The sequence below is a fragment of the Eriocheir sinensis genome, chromosome 51, assembly GCF_024679095.1.
Source record: "Eriocheir sinensis breed Jianghai 21 chromosome 51, ASM2467909v1, whole genome shotgun sequence".
Taxonomy (NCBI): domain Eukaryota; kingdom Metazoa; phylum Arthropoda; class Malacostraca; order Decapoda; family Varunidae; genus Eriocheir; species Eriocheir sinensis.
The window spans coordinates 1,929,857-1,951,703 of NC_066559.1; the positions used below are offsets into that span (position 1 = coordinate 1,929,857).

General features: G+C 47.5%; 1 long non-coding RNA gene across 1 annotated transcript in view; it reads right to left on the minus strand.

The window, feature by feature from the left end:
* Positions 1–18,207, minus strand: part of LOC126982515 (uncharacterized) — a 154,752-nt gene extending 136,545 nt beyond the window's left edge. The window contains exon 1 of the long non-coding RNA XR_007735207.1: positions 17,648–18,207. This is a non-coding gene — a long non-coding RNA (uncharacterized LOC126982515). The remainder of the gene's footprint in view (positions 1–17,647) is intronic.
* Positions 18,208–21,847: the final 3,640 nt, after the last annotated feature.

Sequence of the window (21,847 nt, forward strand, 5' to 3'; positions counted from 1 at the left end):
TTCCTCAAACTAACTGCGTGAATAATAGATAAGTTGAATAACATCTCAACTCCGCAACGGTGCGATAATACACCTCCAGTACGCTCTCTCTTTTCCTTCACGCCTCCCTTCTTATACTTATCTTATACTTACCTTGTCTCCCTTCTGATGCTGTCCCTCTCTCACTCCCTCTCCCTTCCTGCCTCCCTTCTGATGCTGTCCCTCTCTCACTCCCTTCCTGCCTCCCTTCTGTTGTACCTCTCTCCCCTTCCCTCTCTCTCTCTTCCTGTCAAAAGTCCTCCTCCGTCGCGGCTACAGTATCCTTTCCGTTCCTGCTATGTTGCCGCTTAGCAAATACGAAGTCGATGTAATCTGTCTTTGGCGTGAGGGTCTCTGCCGGCCCAGCCCAACTCCGTCATTGCTACTCTATAACTCAAGATCTAATATTGACTTGACGTACTGTAGCGAGGGGTAGACGGTAGGCTTAGACGAGGCCTCGGGTGCCGCGACATCAAGAGGGAAAGGAACAACGGGCGGGGAGCAATGTCAAGAGTTAATTAGCGAGTTGGTCATGGAGGTATTAAGGGAGGTGGAACTATTGGTGATTAAGCCGTCAAGGAGAGTAACGGAAGTGGGCTAAAGAAGTACGACGCTCTATTGGGTAGAAAATTGGGGGTGTCATAATTATATAAAAAAAAAGATAAGAAGATTGCAGTTAAAATCTTATACGATATGAATTTAGTGTTTATTTTAATGACAGAAGGACAACATATAAAACGACAAGGGATGAAGTGCACCGTATATAACACACACACACACACACACACTCACACTCACTCTCACTCACACTCACACTCACTCTCTCTCTCTCTCTCTCTCTCTCTCTCTCTCTCTCTCTCTCTTTCCCCCACCCACCCCACGCACCTATACTGTACAATAAAAGCATACTCGACACTGTGCTAATGGCTGTGTTCCTCGGGCTGGGATTGACGCAATACACGAAGGAAACAACACCCGAGCCTCCACCTTTACCTCGGTATTGCAGCAACACGAGTCTATCTGCCCGCCGGCGCTGAGACAAATTATCGTAATCCCCACACTGTATTTTCCAGTTTCCAATATACGACTATCGCAAACACACATTAATAATCAACGGTTTGAACGATAACTTTAATTGCATATCGGTATTTGTGCTGGTAAGACACATTTGGGGTTGAAAGTGATACATGCAAAGTTCTAAGGATGATAATGTGGAAAAGCTGGTGCTGAGGTCTATGGCAAAGCGGCTGACGCGGAGTCCGACTTCACTGAATTAATTGTGTGCTGATATTCTCTGTGATCAGGTAATGCCTTTTAGAATATACAGCAATCCTTGGGGCGGGGTGTGGAGGGGGGGAGAATTGGTGAACGCAGTATAGTGGTGGTGTTGGTGAGCGCATCAAATATGTGTGCGTGTGCGTGTGCGTGTGCGTGTGTGTGTGTGTGTGTGTGTGTGTGTGTGTGTTCTCCGGGGCGTGGCAGGAAGGAACAGACAGACACACACATCGCCGGGACGAGGGATCACAGCAGGAAGGGAGGAGATAATATAGCCGCGGGGGAGGCTCGTGAGAGAGAGAGAGAGAGAGAGAGAGAGAGAGAGAGAGAGAGAGAGAGAGAGAGAGAGAGAGAGAGAGAGAATGCGAGAGAGAGAATGCGAGAGAGAGAGAGAGGTAGTTAGGTCTTAAGATGAAAGCAGAGCAAGACATAACATGAAGAATGAGGGGGTAAGGCCAGGGAGAGAAGGAGAGGTGGTGGGCGTGGCAGCGGCAGGGCAGTAGCGGGGGCGTGGCAGTACCTGACGGGGCTGCATCAACCAAACGGCAGCGGCAGCCACGGGAGCAGCGGATACAAGGTCACTTCCCGATCAATGCTCCCCTTCCCACCTGGCCCTCCTGCCCCCTTGGCGCTCCCCACCTGCCCCTTCCCTCTCCCTCTTCCTCTCTCCCCCACGATCCCCTCTCCAGCCTTCCCTTCATTCCTACATTTCTCTCCCCTCCTCTCCTACGATCCCCTCTCCGTCCTTTCCTTCCCTCCCTATACATTTCTTTCTCCCCTCCTCCAGCCTTCCCTTCATCCCTACATCTCTTTCCCCTTCTCTCCTCTGACTCCCTCTCCTTCCTTCTCTTCACTACCTACATCTCTCTCTATCCTCCCTCTCCATTCGCTCCTCTCCTTCTCTCCCTTCCCTACCTACATCTCTCTCTCTCTCCCCTCCCTATGTTCCACTCTCCCCTCCTTTGTTCCCCTCTGCGGCAACCTTCCCTACCACTCTCTCCCTCTCCCTTCTACCCTCTCTTTGCTCCCTTCCGCACTTATCCCTTTAGTTTACCTTCCTATGTCTGCCTCTTTACCCTCCCCTCCCTGTACACTTCCCTACTTTGCTTGTTCCTCTGTTTATCTCCCTCTCCCTGTACCCTTCCTTTCTTCCTTTCCCTCTTTTTCTATTTTCCCTTTTTCCCTCATCATTTTCTATCTCTCCCTCCTTTTACTCCCCTTTTCTTCTCTCTTCCTCATCTTCCCCGTATGCTCCCCTTCCCACCTCTCCCTCCATAAAATCACCTCCCATCTCCTCCACCACCATTTCTTCCACCAGTACTATCTCCACCACCACCATCACCACGCCCATTCCACCTCCACCTCGTTATCTCCTCCACCCTTTCCATCACGCTCGGCTTATCTCCCTATCGTGACTTCCCTGCCTTCCACCTTATATCCTCTCTTTTTCCTTTTCCTTTTTCCTTTCCTCTATCTTATTTTTATCTCTTCTCTCTCCTCCACTTCGGACCTGCCATCAGCTGTCCTCCATGCTCTCTCTCTCTCTCTCTCTCTCTCTCTCTCTCTCTCTCTCTCTCTCTCTCTCTCTCTCTCTCTGCGTAACTTCCTATCTATATGCCTTCACCACGCTCCCTCCTCCTCCTCCTCCTCCTCCTCCTCCTCCTCCTTTACCTCACCCCAACAACTAACACAACCAACACCCTTCCTTCTTCCCCTCACTCCCTCTGCCCCCCTCCCCCCTCTCTCTGCCCCCCTCTCCCCATTCTCTCCTCCTCCCTCTCTCACGCACTCTCCGCCCCCCTCCTTCCTCCCCCTGTACTGGTGTCCCTCAACCCTCTCACACGACTGTTACCAACACTAACTAACCACTTCTCCTTCCTGCGAGGCACTTAGAGCAGTGAAAACGAGTCTGCCAGTATCTGTGACCTAAGCGCTCTCTCTCTCTCTCTCTCTCTCTCTCTCTCTCTCTCTCTCTCTCTCTCTCTCTCTCTCTCTCTCTCTCTCTCTCTCTCTCGTATAAGTAATAGAGAAGGAGATGAAGGAGACTTACGCGATTGGCAAATAGAAAAGTACAAAGAAAATAAAACGTTAAGAAAGACTTCCCCGTTTTCTATATCGAGAGCTGTAGTGTGCGGGGCGCGGTCCATTCTCTTTAACGTGGTGCGTGAGGGCGGGGAGGCGGGGCTGGGAAAGTAGCTATGAATAAGTCTGGCATTAGTGGAGAGATAAGAGCTGAGGCTGACTAAAGAGAAGAGGTAAGGCTCGTGCAAGCTAGCCTTACCAAACGAAACCTAACCTCATCTAACCTAACCTGACATAACTTAACCTAACCTAACCAAACCTAACCTAACCTTACCTAATATAACTTAACTTGATCTAACCTAACCAAACCTAACCTAACCTTACCCATTCCAACCTAACCTAATCTAGCATAGCATAACAGGGACGCGACGGTGGGATATTTGTTATGAATTAGTCCAGCATAAGAAAAATAGATAAGAGGCGAGTCCCAGTAAATAGAAAAAGAGGTAAGGCTCGTGTGTCCAGGTAAAGGGATAATAGGAGGTTAAAAGGGCCGTGGAATTAGCTTTAGTAAATTGGATGTGTTTAAGCAGCACGAAACATTTGAATCGGCTTTGTGAATTTTCTTATTTGATTTTATTTATAAATGTATACTTATATTTTGTTTCTTCGTTCTTTGCATTCATGTATTTATGTATCCTTATATCTATCTATGTACCGGTATATTTTGAACATCTGTCATATGCATGGATCTAATCATCTATATTTTTAAACATCTATATATCGAAACTGATTTCTCTTTTTGGCCACTCTACTCTATTTAGAAGCAGTAAGTAGCGGGCTTTTTTTTTTCATTATTGTTTTCTATTTTTTTACGCCCTTGCACTCTCTCCTCTGCTGTAAAAAAATATTTGTACATATATATATCTATTATAGAAACATTTATCGTAAGTTAAAAAATCTGGTTTATGTAATTTAAAACTGAAGATGCATTTGGAAATTTATCTGCCTACATAATTACACTTACACCTTCCTGTCAGTGTTTTTTTGTTTTTTTTTATACCTACCATCGGATACACCCATTTTTTTCCCTCAGTCTCGTCAAACAGGCAAAACAACACTCCTGTCACTGAACTGAACTCTGATATCCTGGATTTCTTTTCCTGCTCCTTCTCCAGAGTAAGATTTAATGGCCCTTTTTTCCCGCCTCTCCTCGCCGCGCCTCTTGGTGCCGCCCGGCGCCTTACAATGTGAATAAAATATAGAATGTAAAACTTTTCACCGCCTTGCCTATACATGTCTCTCTCCCCTGTCCCTGGAGCCCCTCTGTGCCTTCTCTCTCTCTCTCTCTCTCTCTCTCTCTCTCTCTCTCTCTCTCTCTCTCTCTCTCTCTCTCTCTCTCTCTCTCTCTCTCTGTCTCTCTCTCTCTCTCTCTCTCTCTCTCTCTCTCTCTCTCTCTCTCTCTCTCTCTCTCTCTCTCTCTCTCTCTCTCTCTCTCTCTCTCTCTCTCTCTCTCTCTCTCTCTCTCTCTCTCTCTCTCTCTCTCTCTCTCTCTCTCTCTCTCGACTCCTCTCTCTCCTCTCCTTCCCTTTTTCCCTCTTCCCTCTCTCCCTCCTCCTCCTTCCCTTTTTCCTCTCTCTCTCTCTTCTCCTCTCTCCCTCTTTCTCCTTCCCTTCTCCCCTTGTCTCCTTCCTTCTTTTCTTCTCTCTATCTACTCCCCTTTTCCTCTCCTTTTCCCTCTTCTCTCCTTCTTCCCTTTCTCTCCTCTTTCTCTCTCTATCTCCTCCTCTCCCTCGTCCCAGCCCATTATTCTTTCTACTGCCCTCCCCTTCCGGCCCGTCGCTTCAGCTGTCTCCCCGCCCTCACACCTGTCTTCTCTCCCCACAGGTAAGCGGCGTCCCGGCTGGCCGCGGCGCCCACACACCATTCAGGCAAGACAGCCATTGATTGGGCTCACTGCTCTGACGCCCAGGTGTGTCACGCGGGTTATTCTTCCTGTCAGATACGTTATTTGTATCCTTAGTGGTGTGGGTGGGTGTTGGGGGGGGGTTGTTATTGTTTGTGGCAGTTATGTGTGTGTGGGGTAGTGGGAGTAGTAGTGGTGGTGGTAGTGGTGATGGTGGTAGTAGTGGTGGTGGTGGTGTGTGTGTAGTAGTAGTAGTAGTAGTAGTAGTAGTAGTAGTAGTAGTAGAAACAGTAGCAGTGGTAGTAGCGGCGGTGGTGGGAGGAGGAGGAGGAGGAGGAGAGATAATAGTATTTTAACAAAGTAACCATCCTTATGCGGCATCAAGTAGCCTAAGTGATATAAAAGAAAGGCAAAGAAACAAAAAATAAGAGAACGAAATACCCATTCTTGTGGTGCGGCGGTTAGCACGGCTAGCTATGTATCCGTGGGTCCGAGTATGTTCCCGGCCTCTGCAGTCGGCGCACAGTCCACCCAGCTGTTTATCCTCCCTTTAGGGCTGGTCTATAAAAGGGTAACTGGGAAATCATGGGGAAGGTAAACTGTGGTAACCAGAATGCTGCACTAACACTGTGGGCCACTTTCACAGTTCGACATGATGGGTTAGTAAGCCTCGAACCCAGTACCAAAGACTTCGAAAATTCCTTGTGTAATGTTTGGTGTTCATATTTAAGTTCAGAGATTTGAGGAGACTATGCTGGAAATCTCTTGTGTATCTGGTGTTGCACGGAAAACCTCGCCATTATGGATTGTAAAAGATTGAGGAGTTTGGTTCGGCGATGACAAAGCCGCTGTGTTGGACTGTAAAAATGGCCGTGTCCCGGGGTGATGGGTTCTCACATCGGGTTCATGGGCTGAGGTAACGGAGATGAGCGCTGACGCAAGGCTCAACTATAGCTTATGGCCCCAACCTAAGTCTATATACACCAAGTCAAGTCATAGTACGCAGGCTTGTGGGAGGAGACTCGGCAGAGGCGTGGTTTATGCGTGACACTGCTTGGAGCCAAACTAGAGAATGTAGAAACAGGGATTTAGAGAAAACGAGGAAAGGCATACTAATTTAAATCAATCACTTCAGCATGCCCTCTCTCACACCCCACACCGCCGTTTGTAGTCATTGAAATTACAGTCACGCAAGAGCACAATAAAAAGACATATTTTTTCGTCAGTGGCATGCCTGAGCGCGCTGTGAAAGAAGGCGAGAATGTACATCCAGAGTGCACATACGGCCCCAACTTTAGTCACCCCTGAACTGGCGGGTATTTATTTTTTTGGCTCCAAGTGACGTCATCCCGCTGCTCCGCCCCAAAACCGCCTCCTGCGCGTACCGGTCGCAGTTTTGAAGCAGAGTGACTTGACTTGGTATATATAAACTTAGGCCCCAACTTTGTGTTTACCCTTTTCGTAAAAATACTAAGATGCCTGAGAGGGGCCCCGAGCCTGGCGTGCCTCACCCTCCCGGCAGTACCATAAAGCACGCAGGAAATGACGGTATATGTGCCCTTGTTTCCCAGGACTGAGGGACAAGCATAACAATACCATAATAAACCATTGCTACCGATAATAAAGAAAACAGCACACACATTATTATTATTATTATTATGATGATGATGATGATGATGATTAATAGTAGTAGAAGTAGCAGCAGCAGTAGTATTAGTATTAGTATAGCAGTAGTAGTAGTAGTAGAAGTAGTAGTTGTTGAAATAGTAGTAGTAGTAGTAGTAGTAGTAGTAGTAACAGTAGTATATATATTTCTAGCAGAAGTAGCGTTGATGCTGCGGTTTCTCCTTGTGTGTAGTGTCAGTAGTTGGCATATATACTTCATACTTCATACTTTGGGGATCGCGGGTTCAGCCTTTGTAACGGCACCCTTTGCCTTGGTTTGTATCAGTAGTAACACCAGCACCAACACCGAGGGCAGGCGTAGCAGCAGCGGGAGTAGATGTTGTCGAGGGCTTCCCGCCGCCCCACATGGCACTTCTCCACTAAAGATTTTCTGACCCGAACCCGCTACTGGCCACGCCCGCCCCGCCCAGGCCACCCACCCCACCCGGCGTACCTTTGTTCCGGCGTCCAGGCCCGCAGCCCGCCCACCGCCCCGCCCCAGCCCCGCAGCCCCGCACCGCCACGCCCCGCCCCACACACAACCACGCCCAGGCCCCAGAAGACTCACAACCCCAAGGCCACGCCCCACTCGACTTACCACCTTGATTGAATATATTCACTACCTCTGAGCCCCGTCCCGAACCTTGCGTCCCCCGTCCCCTGCCTCGCTCCCTCCTTCCTTCCTTCCTTCCTTCCTCTCATATCTCGAAGGACCTGTGTCGCATACCTTTCTGGCGTCCTATTTACCTCCTCCCCACGGAACTATTCCCTCTCCGCTTCCTCCTCCTCTTCCCTCTTCACTCCTCTCACTGCCAACCTTCCCAACATTCACCTTCTAAAGCCCCCCAACATAACCCGTCTCCTATAACCTTCCCACTCCGTCTTTCAAAACTACTGCATTCCCCTATGTCTTCCCGTCTCGCCTCAATCTTCCTTCTACAATTCTACGCAACCATCACCTTACTCCGTCTATAAACACCACCACTCTTTCCCGTCTCCCCGTCCCGCTCCCCGTCAATCCTCCTGACCTGTTTTGTTGTCTCCCCTCGTCCACTCTTCTGTTTCCCTGTCTCCTCTCTCCCCGATGCTTTCAACTGTCATTATTTCTCCCCTCATCACCTAATTCCTTCTACCATTCTTATGTCTGTCTTTCCCATCCTTCCATCCGTCATATTTCTCCCCATTTCGACCATACTCCTTATTCCCTGTCCCTTAAATGCAACCATGTGACGGGACAGAACACCAACTAATATGTCACAATGTAGAGGTAAGGTGGAGGTCGTACAGTCGGTCGGTCGGTGGGTCACTCGTTCGGTCGGTCGATGTTCAGACGAAGAAAAAGAAACCTGAAAACCCTATGACTCGCGCCTCTGACGAAGACGCGGCCGCTAGGGGAAGGAAACCAAGAGGATGACTGTGGCAGGTTGGGAGTAGCGGAGGAGAGAACGATGGAGAGAAGGAAGGGAACGGAGAAGGGAAATGAGGTGTGGGGAGGAGGGGAGGGGAGGGAGGTATCAGGGAAAGGAAGGACTTCATGCAGAAAATTAGGCTCCAGAAGCAATGGAGGGAAGGAGGAGGAGGAGGAGGAGAGAGAGAGAGAGAGAGAGAGAGAGAGAGAGAGAGAGAGAGAGAGAGAGAGAGAGAGAGAGAGAGAGAGAGAGAGAGAGAGAGAGAGAGAGAGAGAGAGAGAAATTTACATAGATGTTCAGACCACATAGTCAATGGTTTAGACCAGGAGATCTGTCCATAAACCTAAGTGAAACGACATTAAATGGGTCCACCAAAACATTGCGTCTCGCCTTAGCGAATATTAAGGTGAAGGAAATGTCGGTCGAGTTTTTGAAAATATGCTTTTTTTTATTCTAGCAGAAAAAAATTGCCGGAAAAGGGAATCTGGTTCAATTTGAATTTATTTGTTTGTTTACAAATATATCTCGACTTGTCATCGATCATAACGATTTGGATTGACCCACATTCGTAAAGCCATACAAGTATTATATAACTAGCGTCAATTTCCCTCGAGGCGGCGTTTCTCGAGAGAAAAACAAAACAAAACAGCATTTTCTCGCGGGGTTTGTTGCACGAAGAGAAAAAAAAAAAAATCTTGGCTGCCCTATGTTGAAGATCTAGATTTACAAGGTCCTTTGCATGGTAGGGAGGCCAGAACTCTAATGGAGGTAATTATAATGATCACCGACAGCCACACAGAATACGGTGAGCTGAAGTAAACCGCCCACTGGATCCTGGACATAGATTTTGATCGCAATGCGTACGTAAAGAAATGTTCCAGTTTGTTCGCCTGACGTGGTAATGTTGTCGAGTTAGCTCTATAACTCCTACCAAGTAAAGCAGATACACAAAGAATGAGGGCGCACAAATCACTGGGTCGTCGTCAGGCGGGTGGCCGGTCATAAAAGCAAAGGTCTGTTTGTGTCTCAGCGGACTTTACCGAATTTGACAGAGGTTCAGAATCATTCCAAGATTACGTATAAAAAAAAAAAGATTCGGACTCTGCGACCAGCCCAGTGTAAACTCTAAAACTTAATATATTAATTTATATATTTAGGGACCCATACAGTATTTATATATATAAAGAATCAATCGTAAATGCAATTTGGATGAAAATAGTCACTACATTCGCACATTTTTGGTCTAATACAGTAACCGACCTCTCAGAGTTATGTTACGGCCTTCTGACCATCACGTCGAGCTACGCCTGTCTCAAAGAACCGCTCCTAATGTTGTCTTGTGGACCGTTAAGCATGTTGTTTGGGTGGTTGGCCACGTTCCTCCTGAAGTAATGCAACGCACACTAAAGAACAGTCTTCCCTTAATGCATCAATGTGTCCACGAAGATGGATGTTAATGGCCAACCCAGTGAGAGAACGCGTGACTTTACTGGCCTTCGTTGTGTTAAAGTGGCGCGATACACATTTCCAACTGAGTCGTTATGAACCTAAACGAATTGAACTATGAAACTGAACTCAATTGTGAAAAACTGAATGAACTAAGTATGAAGCTATGTATGAATGAATGTACATATGAATCACCATTGCAACAAATCAGGACACCTCTCCTCCCGAAATTGACCCCTCTTTCGGCCACCACTTTGGATTCTTTTTAGGAGGAGCGAGTAGCGGGCTTCTTTTTCATTATGGTTTCCTTTTCTTTGTGCCCTTGAGCTGTCTCCTTTGTTGTAAAAAAAATATTATAGTACGGGGTCAGTTGAGTAACTTGCTGTATACAAGGGGGCAAATATCCACAGGACAAAAGATCCAGAGGGAAATGTCCAGGGGAGAATTTGTCGGGGGAGAAATGGTCATGGGAGTATGGTCCTGGGAGGGAGGGGAGGAAAATGTCCCACACTCCGTCAGGCCGCGGCGACTCGGTTTTGGGCTGTACAACTAATCGGGCGGTCGTCAGGCTGAAGTAGGGCAGCTCTCGACTATACATAACCCAACATAAACACAGCACAGCAAACAAACAAACAGGGCAGGGTAGTGAGTCTGGTGCACTTAGTGAGATCAAGAGGTGTGTGTGTGTGTGTGTGTGTGTGTGTGTGTGTAAAAGGGAAAAGAATAGTGGAACTGAAAGAGAATTTAGGAAGAGAATCGAGGAGTAATATAAGGAGGATTAATTGTGGACAAATAAAGGAGAACACGCTAAAAGGAAAGAAAACAGACGAGAATGAACTTCCTTGAAAGAAAAAGGCTGAAAATGAAGATCAATAATATTATGAAAACTGTGATATGTTAAACCACTATGAATGAACAAAAGAAAAAGTGAGAAAGGGACAGACAGAGAAGAGGAATGGAACGCCTAAGATGAATAACAAAAGGAAAAAAATATGAATTAAAAAATCACAGATGCGCAACATGAGTGTCTAGAAATAACACTAATATTTGAGTAGAAAAGTATCGATGAGGAGAAGATAACGAAAATAAAATGTATTAAAGGTCAACTAACTACTAAGGAGACTAAAGTCCATATTCTTAAACGTAACAAATTCTCTTTAAGACTATTGCCCAAGACCACAAAAGAAATTAACCGGATTTTAATGTTTTTTTTTTTCCGTCAAGACGCAAAAGTCGTGCAAAACTATCACACTGGCATCACAAAACAGTCGATATTAATCCCAAAAAACATTTATGAGAGGCTTTTCAAATATGCATATACTGAGGCGCCGATACGTTTGAGAATACGGGGCTACATGATGAGGCGAGTCTGTCCGCTCTCCACATTGTAAGGCACTGGTATATAGGTATCATGTATATAGCTAAGTCTATATCTACCAAGTCAAGTCATACGCAGGTTTGTGGGAGGAGACACGGCAGAGGCGTGGCTTATGCGTGACGTTGCTTGGAGCCAAACTAGAGAATGTAGAAACAGGGATTTAGAGAAAACGAAGAAAGGCGGACTAATTTAAATCAATCACTTCAACATGCCTCACACCCCACACCGCCGTTTGTAGGCATTGGAATTACAGTCACGCAATAGCACAATAAAAAGGCATATTTTTTTCATCAGTGGCTTGCCTGAACGCGCTGTGAAAGAAAGCAAGCATGCACATCCAAAGTGCACACACGGCCGCAACTTTAGTCACCCCTGAACTGGCGGGTATTTTTTTTACCTTCAAGTGACGTCATCCCGCTGCTCCGCCCCCAAACCGCCCCCTGCGCGTACCGGTCGCAGTTTTGAAGCGGAGTGACTTGACTTGGTATATATAGACTTAGGTATATAGATAGAGCTGTGTGGAATGTATTGTGCAATTGGGATAGGCGAAGTCAGGTTATTTGGGGTGTCAAGTCAGTGACACTCCTCTCGCTGTCTTCACGTCCAAACAGCTTGACCTCACCCAAACAGTGACACTATAGTATATTCAGCCCAAGGTGAGAACACGTCTGGGAAGTAGCTCCTCCCCATAGTGACAGATGAAGGGCATGGCTGCTCTGGTGCTGGGAATTGGTTGACAGTTGGTCCGATGGGGGTTGGGCAAAGTCTGGCTTCAGGTAGAGTCAGGTGGGGGGGTAGTGGGAGGGTCTGCCTCTCTGATGCACTCACTTTTTTTTTTTTTTTTTTTACATCCCCGCCTATAGCCCTGGATGGTAGTCGGCCCCAGCTCGTCATGGCGCAGGCAAGTGTTTATAGTGGCGCCATCTTCTCTTGGCTCATGTTGGCCCCCGGAACTCCTTGATTCCCTTGAACGGTTTCCTCTAGAGTCCGAGTTGATGGGTGGTCTTCAGGACAGCATGTGGGTAGTCTAGGCCACTCGGCGGTGACTGAAAAATCCCAGGTGGTAGCGTGGGGATTCGAACCGACGTTGTCCATGACGCGGTGAATGGCCTAATAGAGTATAAACTGAGAAACAATTGCACCACACATTTCAAACATCTCTATATACATGATGCCAATATACCAGCGCCTTACAACATGCAGTCAGCGGGGACCATTTTTTCTCTCCTGCGGACGTGACACGCAAGAGGAGTGCAGCCAAGGTTTCTTTGTCACCGCCGCCGTCAGCGTCTAATGGACATCACGGCGGCAACAGCGACGGCGGGGAGACTGACCAGGGACACGGAGGAGGAAAAAAAATGTGTATAGAAAAACCAACACACACAATGCTGTCAGCCGTGCGCCATTATGTGAGGGGGCGACGCAAGTTTTTGGGTCGTGGGACATTAAGAAGATTGAAGCCCAGGTTGTTTGGCGAAGAGAAGACGGTGAAAATAATGATAATGATAATAATAGCGGTGGTGGTGGTGGTGGGGGTGAAATTTGGTATTGTTATTGTGACGAAGAGACGATGAAATTAAAAACTGCGATAATGATGATGATGATGATACTGAGAGTGGTGCTCGTGACAATAGCGGTGTTGCGAGTGTATTGTTTTTTTATTCCTGTCATTATGAGGAAGAGATGACAATTAAACAATGATGGAGGTAATGAAGCTGATGATGATTATGATACTCGAAATGATGGGGCTTGTTTTTGTTTCTCATGTTTTTTTTTGTGACGGAGGAACTAAATGAAAACAATGATGATAATGGAGAAGATGATGACATTATTATTGGTGATGGTGGTGATGGTGGTGATATTGTGTCATTGTTTTTACTTTTTTTGTGACGAAGAAAATAATATGAAAATAGTGATGATGATAATGGTGAAGAGACGGATGATGTTATTGCTCGTCATGGTGATGGTAATGCTAGCGGTGATGGTGATAGAGGGATGATGATGGTGATTATTAGGGCGGTCTGTCTAGGCGAGGTGATAGAGGGCATGCGTTATTATTTTTACCCTTGTTTTATTTACCTAGAAACGGCATGAAAACAATGACGATGATGGTGAAGAAAATAAGGATAGTATTGGCGGGGATGGTGACGGTGGCTGTGATGGTGGTAGTGAGACTGCTTCATCGCTTTTATTCTTGTTTCATGTGACGAAGAAGTGTGAAAAGTGTGATGGTGGTGCATGGATGTGGTGGTGATGGTAGTGGTGATGGTGGTGGTTATGATAGTGAGGGTTGTGGTGGTGGGAATGCGTCCTTGTTGTTGTTGTTGTTATCGCTTCTGTCATTGTGAGCGGTGATTGTATTGTCACTAGCGATGGAAAAAGGAAAACAAAAGGCGCCCCGATCCAGACAACGCCGCGCGAGATAACTCTAATATAAGGAGACGTGGCGAGGAAATAAACGGTGGAGATAAAGTCTGTGTGTGTGTGTGTGTGTGTGTGTGTGTGTGTGTGTGTGTGTGTGTGTGTGTGTGTGTGTGTGTGTGTGTGTGTGTGTGTGTGTGTGTGTGTGTGTGTGTGTGTGTGTGTGAGAGAGAGAGAGAGAGAGAGAGAACGTCGCATACCGGATATAAAGGTATTGTGTGACTACATTAGCTTTCTCTCTCTCTCTCTCTCTCTCTCTCTCTCTCTCTCTCTCTCTCTCTCTCTCTCTCATTCATTATATTTCCGGAGGTCTTTCAAGTCTTGCACTTTTTTTTTTTCTCTTACAAGGTACTCGTCTCTTCTTCTTCTTCTTTATCCTCCTCCTCCTCCTCCTCCTCCTCCTCCTCCTCCTCCTCCTCCTCCTCCTCCTTCTCCTCCTCCTTGTTCACTACCTCCACTTCTTCTCTTTCTTGCTCCTTCTCCTCCTCCTCAAAGTCTTGAAATGTAGCACTGGAGGGGATTGTGGTGAAAACACGTTCTCTCTCTCTCTCTCTCTCTCTCTCTCTCTCTCTCTCTCTCTCTCTCTCTCTCTCTCTCTCTCTCTCTCTCTCTCTCTCTCTCGAACTCACTACAATTTAGTGAAAAGTGATGGCAAACACACGTGCACACACACACACACACACACACACACACACACACACACACACACACACACACACACACACACACACACACGAAAAAAAACAGACACCTTTTGTCAAATGGAAAATAGAGATGTGTGTGTGTGTGTGTGTGTGTGTGTGTGTGTGTGTGTGTGTGTGTGTGTGTGTGTGTGTGTGTGTGTGTGTGTGTGTGTGTGTGTGTTGGTGGTGGGGGAGGAGATCAGATAGAGGACACTAAAGAGGAGGAGGAGGAGGAGGAGGAGGAGGAGGAGGAGGAGGAGGAGGAGGAGGAGAAGAAGGACGAGGAAAAGGAAAGGGAGATGAGAAAGAAGGCTGGAGAAGAGATGAGGAAGTAAGGACGATGCAGTAGGAGGAGGAGGAGGAGGAGGAAGAGGAGGAGGAGGAGGAAGAAGAGGAGGAGGGGGAGGTGAGAGTTGACGGAAGCTGGCTGGTGAGGGCGGGACACACCGGAGAGGGGGTCGGGGGTGAAGTTGGGGGTGGTTTTTGGGGTGGGGCAGGGGTGGGGGGCGGGATTAGGGCGGGGGCTGGGCGGGCGATGGAAAGGAGTGACGTCACGGCCGCCACACACGAGTGACGCAACCCAGCTGCAGGCCGCCAGCTGGATCAATGGCCACTACCTCTCATACACCACCTGGCCGCCCTCACCCTCACTCTTCCCCCCCTTTCCCCGCCCCCCACGCCTCTTATCTGGCCCCTCCCTTTCCCTACTTCTCACAAATCTCACTTATTCCATACATCTTAGCCCACTCCTCGCCCTTATTCTTCCCCTTTTAACCCCTTATCTTTAATCACTTTGTTTTAACCTTCCCCTAACCCTACTTACTCCCTCTCCTTTCCCCCTTGTTTCTTATCTACTCCTTACCTTTCCTTACCTTTGAGCCTGCCTCCCTTCCTCCCCTGTTTCATATATTCCTTTTCCTCTCTACATTTCATTTATATACATTGCAGTTCAACGTACCATTCTTTCTTTCTCACTCCTGCTCTCTCTCTCTCTCTCTCTCTCTCTCTCTCTCTCTCTCTCTCTCTCTCTCTCTCTCTCTCTCTCTCTCTCTCTCTCTCTCTCTCTCTCTCTCTCTCTCTCTCTCTCTCTCTCTCATTCATCCCACCCTCCCATATCTCTCACCTAACCAGTTCACTTTTCCCAGAGTCTCCTTATTAAGTGTTCCTCTATAAGGTTCTAAGTTCCAGGTTACTTCATTTATGCTTTCTACTTCCCCTCCTCCTCTCCTTCCCCATCATCATCATTTTAACTCTCCGTTTTGCTCACCACATCGCCTCCGTCTCCCATTTTCCTCGTGTTTTCATATTTATTCTATAGTTCCCCCTTTCCTGTTTTTCCTCCCTCAATTTTCACTGCTTTGTTGTTCTCGTTAAGTTCCCCCTTCCTGCTTTTCATTCAACCTCACGTCTATGTATTTCTCGTTTTATGTTCTATTCTTTCAAGTTTCATGATCTATTTCGACTTATTGCTTTTTCTATTCTTTTCCTTCCTTCCCAATATTTTTTTCATGCCTCCTTTTCCCATTCTTCCATTCCCTCTACATTCCCTCATTCTCTTCTTCCTCTTATCTTGTCTCTCCTTCTCCTTCCCGCCTCCTAAGCCTTTCTTCTCTTTCTTTCCTTTACCTTTGCCAAAATGTCTCCTTTATACTCCTCCTTATCCTGCATCTCCTCCTTTTCCTCCCTTTCCTACCTCAACCCCTCCCACCTCGAAATGTCTCTGTTATACTCCTTGTTATTCTCTTCCTCTCTTCTTCCCTTCCTACCTCTTTATCTCTCCTCTCCATCTTTTATTTCTTTAAAGGATGCTTGGGTGTAGAGGTGAAAGTCCAATGGAAATGTATCTTTTCCTGTTTCCTTCGTGTCCTACATTGTCCCTCTTTCCAATCTTTCCTCTTGCATTCTCCTTCTTTCCTCTCCCATCCTCCTTCTTTCCTCTCTCATCCTCCTTCATTCCTCTCTCATCCTCCTTCTCTCCTCTCCTTTTCCCTCATTTCCATATGCCGTATTAAACGTGACTTATGCGCGCACACACACACACACACACACACACACACACACACATACACACACACACGGTGAAGTGGGGAGTCCGTCCTTTCCCTTCCACTAACGAATTTGATGGAAAGTAATTCGCCAAAACAAAGTGACACATCCTTGTATGCGCCCGGCAGCCTCCGAAATGCGTCACACCTGCCGCTAAATATTTAACACCTGGATGAGCGCTCGGCCCCAATACACACGAAAAAATAAACGAGGGAGTGAGACCGATGGGAAAAAAAGGAGAGAAGGAGGAGGAGCGGGAGAAAAATGCATCGGAGCGTGTTAATTTTACGTACGGTGGGGGATATACGAGGCTGATGCGCCTGCCAATATTGTCACCCGCCAAGTTTTCCCGCAGGCCAAAAACGGACCGCTAATATCACATATATATCCCCTCTGTCACCTGCCACCACAGCCCCCCAGCCTCCTCCTCCTCCTACAAGCCCTATGACCCTCCCCATATCTTTCCTTCACCCCCCATCCCACGCCCAGCATCCTTCTCCTCTACCGCCTCCTATCCCCTTCTGACCCCCCCCCCACCCCCTCACCTCCCCCCCTCCCCCCCTCCCCCCCCTCTGTATGTTCCTCCTCCTCCTCCTACGCCCTCTGACCCTCCCCATATCCTTCCTTCACCCCCCATCCCACGACTAGCATCCTCCTCCTCTTCCACCTCCTCTCCCCTTCTGACCCCCCCACCCCCTCACCTCCATCCCTCACCCCCTCTGTATCTTCCTCCTCCTCCTCCTCCTACGTCCTCTGACCCTCCCCATATCTTTCCTTCACCCCCCATCCCACGCCCAGCATCCTACTCCTCTACCGCCTCCTCTCCTCTTCTGACCCCCCCACTCCCTCACCTCCATCCCTCACCCCCCCTGAATTTTCCTCCTCCTCCTCCTCCTCTGATCCTCCCCATATCCGTCCTTCACCCCCCATCCCACGCCTGGCATCCTCCTCCTCTCCCACCTCCTCTCCTCTTGTCCCCCCACCCCCTCACCTTCACCCCTCACCCCCCCACCCCGCTGTATCTTCCTCCTCCTCCTCCTCCTCTAACTGGTCCCTTCCCTTCTGCCTCCAAATACTTCACCTCACCAGTCCAGCATCCTCCTCACTCCATCTCCCCAGCATCTTCCTCCTCTCCTCCTCCTCCTGCCCCCTCTAAACTCACCCCTGCATTCAGGACCCCCTTACCCCCTCCCAACACCCCATCACACCGGTAACACTCCCAGGGCACTTTAATTAACTTACCTGTGTGCCAGATTACCCGCGTTTTGAGGTGGTAAAAGTGGCGCGGTGAGGTGAGACTTTTCGACGGGGCGCGGAGGGAAGGAGGAAGGAGAGAAAGAAAAAACTAAAGATGGAAAGGTGAAATTATGTAACTCACCGGAGTTCCGCGAGTGACGTCACGCCGCGCCTGCATGGAAGTGGCGGCCACGACCTCCTTGCCGATTGGCTGTGATTTTATTTTTGGTCCATATTTTTGACGCTGAAAAGATTAAAAGAAAAAGATGCATGAGAAAAAAGAAAGAAAAAGCTCCACTATATCGACAACGGTTCTAATACTTATTTTTATACTCCGAAAACTAGTTAAAATAACAAACACTGGAAAGGCAGGAATAGACTCAAAACATATTATAGTCTACGGATCTACTTTGTCTTATTTCAGTAAATTTTTGTTCTATATTTTTTGACGCTGAAAAGAAAAGAACAAAAAGACACATGAGAAAGTAAGGAGCAAACTCCACTATATCGAGGAAGGATTTCACATTTATATTTCTCCTCGGAAAACTGAAAGAAAAATAAACACTTAAAATGGAAAGAATGCTCAAAATATACTATAGCCTAAGGATCTACTTTCTCGTATTTCAGTATGTCGCTGAAAAGATAAAGCATTACTCAAAACATTACTCAGAACATTTAGTCTACGGATCTAATTTGTCTGATTTCAATACCCCCGCCAGAAGTAGAAAAAAACAACCCAGAACATAACCCCAGCATTCTGCCTTCGGAGCTCGATTTCGACACGAAGAATAAAGATAAAAAAATCATATGCACATCCAAACAAATCGCCTAAGGATCTCGTTTATTATTTTTCTTCACGTTTTCCTTAAAATAAACGAAAACAAAAGTTACGAGGGAAAGAAAACAATACACTCCAGCATATCGCCCGAGGATCTAATTTCCCCAAACGCCTCGCCAGGAAATGAGTAACACGGAGTCGGCGGTACAGAAGGAGGAAAATAATGTAAAAATGTCGGGCCGAGGGCTCTGCGTGGCGCCCTCTTTTGTGTGCCGCTGCTGCTGCTGGTGCTGGTCCTGTTCCAATGGTCAATAGTTTTATTTCCCATTACACAATAGCGGGCAAGGCTTCACCATTCCCTTTCCGTCAGTACCTACACATTCTTCAGTTCTCCCCCTCACAAAACTCCCTTCAGCCCCAGCAGCCTCCCTCTACCCCTTCCCCCCTCCCCTTCACCTCACCATCAGCCTCCCTCTTCCCCTCCCCTCCAACCCTCCTCGTCCATTCACTTAACAACGACGATCCATCCACCCGGCAATCAGTCACCCGCACCCATCACCCATTGTATCCCTCCCCCTTCATCTCCATTTGTCCCGTCCAACCATGTCCCCAATTCTCCCTTCACTCTCCCTCCTCCTGCTGTAGTCCCTCCCCTCTCATCCCCATCTGTCCGCCCTAACTTTTACTCCACCTCTCCTACTGCCCCAACCTTGCCCCACTGCCTCACCCCTGCCTCCCACACCCAATACCTCCTATACTCTTGCTGTACCCCCTCCCCTCTCCACCCTATCCGTCCTCCCTACAACTGTGTCAATCCCTAACCCCACTCTCCGCCTCTCCTACTGCCCACTGGCCTTGACTCCCTGCCTCACCCCTCCCACCCGCACATAATACCTCCTCCACCCCTGCAGTAGTCCCCCCCCTCTCATCCCTATCCGTCCTCCGCTAATCTCCCTCTCCGCCTCTCCTACTTCTCCCCAGCCTTGACTCACTGCCTCGCCCCTGCCTCCCCAGTCCCTGCCCTCCCCCCATCCCAGTACTCACCGTTCCCCACTGCGCCACCTCGTTACGTGACCCCCAACCCTCCCCTCCACCTATCCCACTATTGTCCCCAGCCTTCCCCGCACTCTCACCTACCATGCCCTGACCTATCCCCTGTCCCAACCCTCCCTTTCCCTCCCCGCCCTCCCACATCTTCAACCCATCCCCAACCCTGGTAATGGTAACCACGCCCCTCCCATCACCACTCAGTGTACCCCAAAGCTTTCTCCCACTCCCCTCTAACACAGACACATAACCCATCCTCCTCCCCAGTAACACCGCGCCCCTTTCTTGAACCCCTTCACTCTCTTGTGTACCCGAGTCGTTCACAAGTTCCCCCACCCACCACCCATTCACGCCTTGTCGAAGAAGTGAAGGCTTGTAAAGGTTGGGGAAAGGAGGGAGAGCGAAGGAAAGTGGAAATGGGTGAAAAATGGGAAAAAAAAGTGGATGTATGAAAAAGGTAATGGAAATGGGAAAAGAAATGGGAAAAAGGAATAAGAAGAATAAATGCGTAAATAAATCTGTCAGTAAATCTTTGCCCATCTCCAACCCCCCCCCCCCTCCCCGCCCCCTTTCACACACTAAATTCCCAACCCCTCAATTTCCCCCACAGACACCATAGAGGTCTTTCTACTCTTCTTACCGTACTCTTAATTCTGTATATACAAATTGCAAGTATAATAAAATGTTTCAAATGTTTCAAATGTTTCAATGTTTCCTCTTCCCCACGTCTCCTCTCCACGATAACGTCATTTTTCGCCCCTTTTTCCCTCTTACTGTCCCTGTCTCCCTGTTCCCATTTCCTTTTTCCCCTTCCATAAGTAATTTCTCTCCATTATTAATTCCTGTCTCCTTCTCAGCACGTTTTCCTTTAAAATTTCCCTCTTCCGGATTTTTCATCAGCCCGAAATTGACCTCTCTTCCGGCCACCTCTTTGGGAGCAACGAGTAGCGGGCTTTTTTTTTTATTTATTATTGTTTACTTTTTTGTGCCCTTGAGCTGTCTCCTTTGTTGTAAAAAAAAATAAGAAAATCCCCGTTCCCTCATTTCCCATTTAGCACATCCCACTTTTCCCATTTCCACCAATCCTTGTGTTGAATGTCTTTTTTTTCCTATTTAATTTTTCATATTTACCCATCTATTCTTTACATTCCTTTTTTTCCCATTTATTTCACCCATTTCCTTTTCCTCACTCAGATATCCAGTATTTTGACATTTTTTTTTCTCATTTCTTATTCCCACTCTTCCTTTTCCTTATGAACGCAACCTTGTTTTACTATTTCATCTTCCCATCACCACATCACTAGTTCATCCTCCCTAAACAGATCCTTTTCCCATTTCTTTTCCCATTTTCATTACCTTTCTTGCACATCCACGTTTTCCCCATTTTTTCCCCATTTCCACTTTCCTTTGTTCTCCCTCCTTTCCCCAAAATTACAAGCCCTCACTTCTTCATTAACCTGTTCCCCATTTTCCTTCTGTGACCCCCTTCCATCTCCGCCCCCCTTGACCCCTGACCCCCTGATAGTGACCCCGTGACCCAGCTGGTGACCTCCCTCGGCTTCTGGCTAATTGCTCCCTACCATTTTCTCCACCTGAGGCCAAATGCAGGTGCTCGCGTGCGGGGACGAGAGAGAGAGAGAGAGAGAGAGAGAGTAATGGCGTTCCATGCTTAGTGTGCTGAGGAGAAAGAGTACAGGAGACAAAACAAGAGGAAGAGGTAAAGCCACTGAGCCAAGGGGAAAAGAAGAAAACAAGAGGAAAATAAGAGGACAACAATAGAGGGACTAAAAAGAGGGGAAAAAGGGAAAAAAAAGAATAGAGAAAAAGAGGAGGGTAAACAAACATAGCTGGATGAGTAGTGTAGGGGAAGAGGAAGCAGAGAAGAAGAAGAGTAACAAGAGGAGGAGAGAAGAGGAAGAGGAGGGGAGAAGTGAGAACGAGAAAGAAGAATGGAGACTAACGAAGCAGTGAGTAGTGTAGGAGAGGATGAAGTAAAAATCAAGAGGAACAAGAGGAACAAGAGGAAGAGGAAGAAAAAAACAAAAACAAATGGACGAACAAACAGCAAAACACCCCGGCAATTACTCAACTCTTGACGCAAAACTAGCCACGCAAATTAAGGTCAAACAAACGTACGTGTGTGTGTGTGTGTGTGTGTGTGTGTGTGTGTGTGTGTGTGTGTGTGTGTGTGTGTGTGTGTGTGTGTGTGTGTGTGTGTGTGTACATAAACAACAGCACAACATCGACGGTCGAGAGGAAGAGACAGTAGGTAAAAAAAAAAAAAAAAAAAAAAGAGAAAGAGAATAGAAAAAAATAGAAAAATGATATAATAAAAGAAAATTAAAGAAAGTAAGAGAAGAGAAGAGTTTTAACTTTATGGAGGAGACACACGCTATCTCCTCTTGTACTCTCTCTTCCTTCTTCCCTCCCCCCCTCACTGCGTTCTTTCCTCCTCCTCCTCTTCCTCCTCCTACTCCTACTCTTCTTCCTCCTCCCTGTCCTCTTTTCCGGTCTGCT